Below are 7,113 nucleotides of genomic sequence, written 5' to 3' on the forward strand. Positions count from 1 at the left end.
TCCTGGGGCAGAAGTCACAGTAAGGATGGACAGAAATTGGAGCTGGATGGGACAAATAGCAAGTAGCACAGACTCCATTTTAGGTGTCTCAGACTACCAAGCTACTCATAGCTACCACTGGACTTTAGCATGTTCAAATTAGGATTGAATGAGAAGTAGATTAAAGCTCAGCACTCAAGTGAAGCATTTGAGGTTCTTTGCAATTGACTCTATATATTTCTTTCTAATTCTATTTGCTACTATAACCCATATAAATCTTACTCTGATCAGGTGAGTCCACCCCCAACCATCCTCAGGGCCTGTTCTATACATTCCTGCCTCCATGTCTTTGTTGCCATTCTTACTACCTGAAACATTCTCCCTCATTCTCTCTAGCTAAATTCAAGTTATTTTTTGAGGTCACTTAGTTGAGGTTTTAAATCCTTCAGAAAGATTTCTTTTTCCATCCACAGTGGTCTCTTCTTCCTTTGAAATTTTATGGCATTTAATGTCTGTATCATTCATTTAGAGTACATCTCATACTGTCTCTTGGTTGTTCTCTTTAATATCTATTCATTTCTCCATTTGGATTATCACTGGCAAATAAGTTTCATTTTTCATGCTAGTTTCAGTCACTGAGAAGGATTCTGAGGTCAACTTGGAGATCAGAAAGTTTTGTATTCAAATTCACTAGAGATGTGAAGACTGGCCCAAGAGAAAAGAATAATGGCTTGTGTGCCACAAATTTGACATTCTTGAGTTGGGATATAAGAAATTAGAGGGGTGAGAATGTGCTTTATTTATTCATCTTTGTGCCTTCTGTAGTTAACACAGTGCCCAGAATAAAGCTGATGCTTAATAAATGTGTGTTGATTGGATTTTTTGGGGGGAAGTATCTAACAACTTATGCAAATGAAGGAACTAGTGTCAGTGAAAAATGTTGACCACTTAAAAGAATTTTTATTCCTTTGGCTTTCTTCTTTGAGAACATTCTTTGACATTATAGGGCAAAATCAGAGTTGGAGAATGTGCAGCTAAAGGTTGAATCTGCTTTCAAAATATCATCTTTGTAGTAGTAAAATAGAGCATTGATACTGAGGTCAGAAGAGCAAAGTAAAATAAAATGATGGCTGAGAAGTACTAAGGGAGATGGCTGTGAGTGGCTCATTATCATAGGCTGCTTCTAAAAGCTGGCTCATTGATTTAATGATCATGCCATATACTGAGCTGCTGAATGTTCACTGCAGTTAAAAAGAGATTTGTCCTCATCAAAGAAATGGGGAAATGCAATTCCAGCATACAGTTTGTAAGCCAAATTTTAAGTTGTAAAATTCAAAGTGATTTATTATTTATGTCCTCATGCTTTTGTCCTACTCTTTCCTTAAAATGTAAGCCCCATGTATTCTTTTTAGAACTCTCTTTTTTTTCTGTATTCAATCTTATCTCCCTTTTGCACGAATTACTCGGTAGAATTTAGCTTCTTCCAGAACCCTGCTAAGACTTTTTGATTCCTGGAATGTTATTAAGAGTGATATTTTGTGGTCAACAATAATTACTATCTGTGAGTATTTTATTAATAGGTCCTGCCTAAAGCAGGGGATTTTATTGTTTTTGCTTATGTTTGTTGTTGTTATTGCTGTTGGTGTTGGAGTGGGAGGTGAGTACCTAAGGGATTTGCATATTTAGTTCTTGACCAAGGAAATGACATAAAATTGTTTCAGTGGATTCAAAGGAGAATGTAATCTCACTCTATTTCGCGGAGAGCAGGCGTCCAGGGCCAAAGCACATTGCTAAAGGATTAAGAATGTTGTTTATGTTACACTGACATTTGCTGTGTTTTTAATGCTTTCCCCAAATGATTTGTTCTTAAGTTAAAAATGCCGAGAAAAATTCAGAAGGTTTGAGTATCAAAGTGCCTGAGGGAAAGTTCAAAACACCACCACAGTCTCCTGTGTGTGTGTGTGTGTGTGTGTGTGTGCGTGTGTACATGTACATGTGCGTTCCAGGTTAGCTTTTGCTATTAATGACTAACATGGGGCTGGGCTATTTGCCACAATCAAAATTGAAAACTTAGAACTCTTGACATTTCTCATCAATTTGATCTTTCCAATTTCCTTAAGCTAATGAGGGTGGTGGTTTTATTTGACACTAAAATATTTAGGAAATGTCTTTATCTAACAATGTGACAAGATAAATTGAGTTTAAGATAGGAAATGAATGTGGTCCTTTAATGGAAGCAAATGTATTTCTCAGACAACCAAACACAGTTCATCTCGTTCCCCTATGTATTTATGTATGGATGCCCTGTAATAATTAATATTTAAGAGCATAAAGGTAAGAAAAATTGAACTCTTAACCCTTGAGGAATTTTGTTTCTGTGAAATATTTTCTTATGCTACTCATCTCTTGATTTGAATGTGAAATCGAGTGAGGAATTTCAATTCTCTAAACCAAGGTGCTTGCTAGCCTCACTAGGGTGAACTAAACATAAAAACCATAAGCTATGCAATTTGCAACTTTGTGAATATCTGTGCAATGCATCTATAACATTCCCATATGTTACTATCATCTAATTATCATTTGGTGGGCAAGCCCTAGTGTTTGTCCTTAGGAATGAACTTGTAGTATAAACTTGGCTAGGTTTGTAGACCTAGGTCTTGAGTATTCATACTTAGCTGAGACAACAATTCAAGATATTTTCTTTTGGGAGATAAGAATGTATATTAGTTTCTTTGGCAGGTTTGAGGCAAGAACATCTTCTCAAGAGTGAGCTATTAATCTTAAATAATGATTCCTAGACTATTCCTGACTTTGGTCAGAAATCTAATACTCTAAATAATAGTTAGCCTTTTGAACATATACAGTTAAAATGTTGCTTGATAGCTGTTGAATGACTTTGAAAATAAAATAAATTGCTTGTAGCAGCTTTTTTAGTCTTTTTTTTTCAACATGGAGAGCACTTTACATTTAAAATTTTAAATAGTGTTTTATAAACTATTCATTCATTTATTTATTTTTCAAATATTTATTCAGGGCCTACCTCACACAAGTTATTATGAGCCATTATAGAAAAATAAGTTATATTACTTCCTTTATAAATCTTATTTTTAACTGATAGAGAAATAAAGATACACATGTATTCATTCATGAGGGCAAAAGTAATGAGACAATATACTATAGTTATAAAAAGAAGAGTTAATCATGTATAGCTTTGACAGATATTTATTAAAATATGGCCATATGTTGCTATTTGTCCTTTAGCTCCCTGAGATAACCAGATCTTTTAATGATTCTTTACCTTGGTGAACTCCTAGTATAGGGCTGGCTATTGGGTACTTGCCTACTGGCTTTCTTTGTGCTAAAGCATGAGCTCATTTAAGAGATAAGTGTGTGTCAATGAGAAAAGAATGAGTAACTTCTTTGTAATAAAAATAAGCAGTTGGATGTTGGAGTAGGAGAGAGTCTGGGAAGCTGGGCCACATGTGATATGAATCCCTCCAGGGAATGGTAGGCTCTTAGAAGGGATATCTGTGTATGTGATTTACTTGAGAAGACAGGAGCCCAAGTACTGAGCTTCTGACTTTGGTAAAGATTAATAGATTCTATACAGGCACAGAGACAGAACCATCTGATCCATGGGAACTGTATGGAGCCTGTGTGAACCAATGACATCAATGGAGGAGTTTCCCTGGCCCCATATCCTTGAAACAACCAAGGCTGGGGAGTTCCAGCAATATTTGAGAGAAATGGGTCTGGATTGAATTTAAAGGAAATGAAATGATAGAATTGATTGGATTTAAAGGAAAGAAAATGAAATGTTATTTCTTTTTCATGTGAGTTTGTGAACTAAATTTTGTATCTGCTACATAGAGATTTACTAGGCTTAACTATCAATCCCTGCACAGCCCATATCTGCTCCATGGACTGATTGTAGTTTGTCACAATAGGACCAACATATTTTCATACAATTGCTGAAAACTTGATTGTTATTCAGGGAAGATTGTGGGCTCTCAGAAGTTACTGATTTGGGGTAAACCACTCTATTGCAATGGAAATGACTTTGAAAACTTTTAGCAAGTTATAAACTCTTGACAAGGAGAAGGAAAAGAGGGAAAATACAATTTCTAATGCCATGTTGATAGGATTTGTATCTCTTTTATTCACAAAATAATAATTTGAACAGGAGGATCACAAAAGATGGACTTTAAATTCCTTATGTTGATTTTGATTTTCTAAGGAAAGAAATGGTACCTGGCAGCCACAGTTGCTGAACCCCATAGTAGAAAAACACTTACACAGAACACCTACACATGGCACCTGAGCCACAGACTAATGCAATGGGACAGATGGTAGGGAAGGCTATTTTATTGAAGAAGGCAATTACAAAATTTCAGAGGTAGAATTTCTGGGCATGAAAATGACACTTAGAAGAAACCTTTGAATTCTGGATCATACCTGGGAGGTACTGCAGCAATGACAGGTGGGATTCAGGTCTGAATCCTAGTAATTGTCTTCAGAAAGCCAGATGGATAGGAGAAAGGATCAGGGAATATTACCAAAATTTCATGCTTTCTAATCAGCTACCTAATATGGTGCCCCAAGACTGAGAGAATGGGACTTGAAATTGGACATAAGACTCCAAAAGGAAACTTAGAATAAGGTTCCTTAGTCTTAAAAGGTGAATATTTCCAAGATAGTTAGCTTCCAAAAGTTTAGGAAAGCCCAACAAACCCCTCTTTTTGTTTTGCTTGTAGGGAAGATGGATATTTCATGGTAGACCATGACTGAGGAGTTATTTCTAATAGCATGGGAGTTAAGGTATTCTCAGAGTGTCTTGGGAGACCAAAGAAGTACCAAGACTGGAGCCAAACACCAAAACTAGAAGAATAAAGAGAGAGAAAAAAGAAGATGAAGCACTCACCAGTCTGCGCATGGAACCCCAGGTGGGGAAACCCTGGGTGCTTACATAGCAGAAACCCTCCTACTTTATCTTCTAAAATAAATGTCTAAAAATTGGATCCAAGAGCTTGGGGAATGACTCATATGGTGACCTAAGTCCTAGCTTTCTCAAGGCATTCTCAGTTTATGCCTATTGCCCAGCATAATTATTTATAGCCTTAACTTTCATTCTTCCAGGTGCCTGAATTTGAATAAGCTAATATGGGCATTCTACCAAGTGATGACCCAGAGAAAGTCAAAGCTATGGCTGGGGCCTGAATAGAAGGGCCATCCTCATAATTTTCCAGAATTGGGTTGCCATACAGTTGCTCTTGGCTAATTACATAGTAATATAAGACCCATAGGTTAACAGCCTTTTCTAGGCTTGGGGGATATTCTGTGGTCAAAATTGGGAAAGCAGGAGACTCTTCAAGGAGGGTCAAGAAAATTGTCCATTTCACAGACTCACCAACTTATCCCCTGTAGAAACTGGGATACCATCCACACAGTTATTATTCTGTGTGTTAGAACAATGAATGTGAAAATCCTACTCACAACATAGAGCCCCATCCAACTGGTGAATGAAAATACTGCAGGGTAACTATACTTTCATTTTTCTTATTCTTCAGACCTTTCAGTGTCTAAGTTAGGGGGCCCAGAGCAGAGGTGATTATGAAATGTGTGTCTTTCCAGCTTTGCTTTCGTAAAGCCAAGACTTATTGAGATCATGCCAAGGACTTTTGAGGACAATGCAAACAGGGGTGAGGGATGGTAGGGGTGACTTAATTAAGACCAATAAAAATTTGGGGGAAAAAGAGGGTTCAGAAAGAAAAGATACCCTAGATCAGCTGATAAAAATACCCTAAGGAAATTGATGAACCTTAGAGAAAATGTCTGAATGGTATGCATAGGAGGTCTGGACTTCCATGAGTTTCTAGATTTCTGAGGTGCAGGAGCTGATGAACTGCTCTGAGGAACAATTTGGTCAAGGTAATCATCAAAAGCCACTGGGGACTGAGGACCAGAGAAGCCCCTTCCTACCTTGATGTGCCCAGTTTTAAGGAAAATGGATTGGTTAGATGGAGAACATAGCACATGAAGTTGACTTCTTAGGATAAATCATATTTAGAAATACAGAGAGAGAGGAGAGAAAAGGGTGTGCAAAAGTCCAAAGTAGGAAATTTCATTGATATAAAAATAAAATGGTCAAATACTTAAATTATTTCACAAATCCTACATGATTTGGCCCTTGACTAATTCTTCAGACTTAATTGCTGATACTGTTCAACTATATACCAATCTACCACATTTCTTTTTCTCATTTTACTTTCACCTAACTAAACTCTCTGAACCTTATAGTCAGGATTATATGTAATTTTCATAAAGTTTCATGTCTAGAGACTTTGGAAGATGCTCTGTTGTTATACACTGTCATTGCATACTTTATATTTGTGTTGTGCTTATCACAACTGTATTTAAAATTTCAAGTAACTTATTTTCTTAATATCTGACTCTTTTGCTAGATTCTAAGTCCCACCAGCTCAGGTACTGTGCCTGGTCATCACTGGGTCCTTAGTACCTAGTATAGGGCCTGGCTCAGAGTAGGTGTAACTGGATCTTAGAGGAATGAATGAATAAATGAATGAATGAGGCTGAAACATGAAGTATGCCATAGGAAGTTCTGGAGATAAGATTCAAAAGAGCCTGAAATAAAATTTTTGTGTTCTGAATAGAAGCAAGGAGGAGTTTGGCCTTCTAGGTTCTGAGGGACTTTTGAAAATATTCAGAGCACAAGGTATCCTATTCAATTCAAACAGTTGGTAGGAGAGTTGCTTTTGGTAAACAATTTCAAATTGTGCATAAAATATGCAAGGGATATTGGTAAACATATGTTTATAAGAAGGAAGACATTGATTTTTATAGAGTCACATTTCTTTACCTCAAGCAACACATAAAAAGAAAAAGGAAAGAAAAAAATGTCTATGGAGAGTTTCTGTGAAAGAACTATTATGTCTGAAGTTAGCTCAATCTAAAACTGACAAATTTCAGCAAAATAGAAAAAATTTAGCAGATAATTTCCTGTAGCAATGGCTCGGCTTTTAGTACAGCATATGGAATAGAAGGTTACTCTGGTCTTTTTGAGCAGGTAGTGATTCTGTGTCCTCAATGCCTGCACAGTCTAGTTTCAGTTCTTTT

Source organism: Vulpes lagopus, chromosome 6 (genome assembly GCF_018345385.1).
Source record: "Vulpes lagopus strain Blue_001 chromosome 6, ASM1834538v1, whole genome shotgun sequence".
Classification (NCBI taxonomy): Eukaryota; Metazoa; Chordata; class Mammalia; order Carnivora; family Canidae; genus Vulpes; species Vulpes lagopus.